We start from the raw sequence: 3467 nt of genomic DNA on the forward strand, positions 1-3467 counted from the left end.
CCAATTTGACCCTCATAGACATGTACAGAGCATACCACCCAACAGCAGCAGAGCCCCCATTCTTCTCCAGTGTACATGGATCATTCTCTAAAACGGATCATTTGTTCAGCCATAAGCAAGCCTCAATAAATTCAAAAACATAGAAATAATACAAAGCATCTTCTCTGATCATACCACTATAAAACTACAAATCATTAACAGAAGAACAAGGGGAAAATTAAATACATGTAAACTGAATGACATCTTACATAAAAACAATTGAGTAATAGAAGAAATTAAAAATGAAATTAGAAGTTGAGGAAACATGGTGGAGTAGTCAGATATTTTGTATCATCTCTCTTACAACAAAGACAAAAAACACGTGAGTTAGATATATGTGACAATCTAGGAACCCTAAGCATTAAAGACAAAGCTGAAGAATTGGACTGTGCAACAGGTGGAAGGAAAGACAATTGAAAAACTGCAGAAATGGAGAATTATAGATCCTCAGCATCCTGCTAGCTGAACTCGCACAGCCTGGACATATTGAGATAAACAGCAGTATCCCAAACTAAAACCCACCCCACCTGGTGCAGCTAAGCAGTAGTGACACTCCATGAAACTCCAGAGTCAGCCAGAAGTGATTCCAGCCCTGCAAAAGTTAAGTGCACACACCCTAACCACTAAGTGCACCTCAGCCCCTTCTACCAAAGATCCACAGGCTGAAGAGCACTCCCGTTCCCTCACCCATTCCACTCCCATTTCTGACAGCCATCCAGTGGCATTTAACACCACCATGCCCCCTAAGCTGGGATCTCATGGCCCCAGTTCAGAGGCACCCACCCTCAGCCAAGCCACAAATGCTGGGGGTCCATGAATTTGCAGTGCCCTCCACTCCCTCCAATCACATATACCAGTGCCTTGCTGGTCAAGCCAGCACAGCACAGCCAGATCGGGACAAGGCAGACAGCGTTCCCAGCTGAAGCCCACTTCACCTGCAGTAGCTAAGCATGAATTGTAAACCTGTGGCATTTGACACCATCCTGCTCAATAAGCCGGTAGCCCTTGGCCTGGTCCAAGGTATCCGCCCCTTTGCCCTGTCACTGGTGCAGGGAGTCCAGAGACATGCAGTGCACTACACCCCCTCCAATCACCTGCACCAGCACCTTGCTGGCTAAGTTGGCACAGAGCAGCCATACTGGGAGAAGACAGGCTGCATTCCCAGCTGAAGCCCACTCCACCTGCAGCAGCTAAGTGGGAACTGCAGACCTGTGACATTCACTGCCACCTTGCCCCCTAAAACTGAAGCTCAACCACCCACGCTGGGGGTTAAGGGCTGGTGGTACTACCCACTCCATCTAGCTGCCGATGACAGGGGCTTGAGGACCAGTGACACCACTCCAGCCAATAGCACTCGGTGTCCAAGGACCAGCTGCACAACCTAGCCCATGACATGCTCTAGAAGACAGGCGCATACCCTCCAAATGGGTACCCATGGACAACCAACACCCCCCTGCCTTGCCCCCCATATCATTCCCCACTGCAACCAGAAGTTTGTGCCTGCTCTAAACACCACCACACACTCCTGCCTGCCTAGGACTGTCAGAGAGAGTCTCTCTGCATCACCCACCCAGTGACCAACTACTCAGGCATCTTAGCCTCTACCATCCAGCAACTGGTGGAGTACAAACATAAACTAGAAATCAATAACAGAAGAACAAGGGGAAAAATTAAATACATGGAAACTAATCAATCAATACCTTGCTTAAAAACAACTGGGTAATAGAAGATATCAAGGAAGAGATACAAAAGTTCGTAGAATCAAATGAGAATGAAAATCTCTTACTAAAACCTTTGGAGACAGCAAAGGCAGTGCTTAGAGATCAACTTATAGCAATAAGTGTACACATTCAAAAAGAAGGGCCAAAATCAAAATATTAACCCTACAATTCTAATAAACAGAAAAAGACTAACAAAAGTAGCCCTCAGGCACCAGAAGAAAAGAAACAATAAATGTTAGAATGGAAAAGAAATGAAATAGAGAACAGAAAACCAATAGAAAAAATAAACAAGTCCTAAGTTGGTTCTTCAAAATGATCAACAAAATTGACAAACCATTGGCCAAATTGACAAAAGGAGAACAGGAGAGGGAGCAAATAACCCAAATAAGAATAGAAATGAGTTTTATCACAATAGAATCAACTGAAATAAAAAGAATCAGAATACTAAGAACAATTGTACTCTGACATATTTGAAAACATAGAGGAAATGGACGAATTTCTAAAAGCACACTATGTACTTAAACTAACAAAAACTGAGGTAGAAAAACTAAACATACATAGCCTTGACCTGGATGGCTTCAATGGACAATTATAGCAAATTTTCAGAGGAGAGCTCATACCAATACTACTCAAAGTATTTCAGAGCACACAAAAGGAAGGGATTCTCCCAAATTAATTCTATGAAGCCAACATAACCCTGACACCATAGCAAAGCAACGACAACATAAAAAAAAGAAAATTACAACAAATATCCCTCAAGAATATAGATGAGAACATTCTCAACAAAATTCTAGCCAGTGGAATTCAACAACATATCCAAAAAAAAAAAAAAAAAATACACCATGACCAATGAGTTTCACACCAGGTATGCAAGGATGGTTCATCATTAGAAAATCAATCAACGTAATCAATCACATAAATACAACAACACAAAAATCACATGATCATCTCAATTGGCACAAAAAAGGTATTTGACAAAGTCCAGCACCCATTCCTGATAAAAACTCTCAGCAAAATAGGAAAGGAAGGGAAATTCCTCGATATAGTAAAGGACATATATCCAAACCCACAGACAATGTCATTCTAGAGACTGAAAGTATTCCCCTTGGGAACGAGAAGCAGACAAGGATGTCCTTTAACACCACTCTTATCCAACATCATGCTGGAAGTCATACCTAGAGCAACAAGAAAAGAAAAAGAAAGGGTGGCCACATTAGTAAGGAAGAGGTAAAACTAACCCTATTCGCAGATGATACAATCATATACATAGAAAACCCCAAAGAAAGCTACTAGAACTAATAGAATATTTCAACAAAGTTGCAAGATACGAGATTAACATACAAAAATCAGTTGGAGTGCTGGCTTCGGCAGAACATATACTAAAATTCGAAGGATACAAAGAAGATTAGCACGGCCCCTGCACAAGGATGACATGCAAGTTCATGAAGCATTCCATATTTTTACAAGGATAGACATATGCACACCCATGTTCATTATGGCATTATTAATAATAGCAAAAAGATGGAAACAACCTAAATGCCCATCAACAGCTGAATGGATAAGCAAGCTATGGTACATACACACAATGGAATACTATGCAACAATAAAGAACCGTGGTGAATCTACAAAACATCTCACGACATGGATAAATCTGGAGGACATAATGCTGAGTGAAATAAGTCAATCACAAAAGGACAAATATTGTAT

The 3467-nt window shown here is 41.5% G+C and overlaps 1 non-coding gene across 1 annotated transcript; it reads left to right on the forward strand.

The window, feature by feature from the left end:
* The first annotated feature begins 3115 nt into the window (after positions 1-3115).
* LOC111750878 (U6 spliceosomal RNA) lies at positions 3116-3222 on the forward strand. Its single transcript, XR_002785935.1, has one exon. It is a non-coding gene; the product is annotated as a U6 spliceosomal RNA (small nuclear RNA).
* Positions 3223-3467: the final 245 nt, after the last annotated feature.

The sequence above is a fragment of the Loxodonta africana genome, chromosome 4 (genome assembly GCF_030014295.1).
Source record: "Loxodonta africana isolate mLoxAfr1 chromosome 4, mLoxAfr1.hap2, whole genome shotgun sequence".
NCBI classification, from domain to species: Eukaryota; Metazoa; Chordata; class Mammalia; order Proboscidea; family Elephantidae; genus Loxodonta; species Loxodonta africana.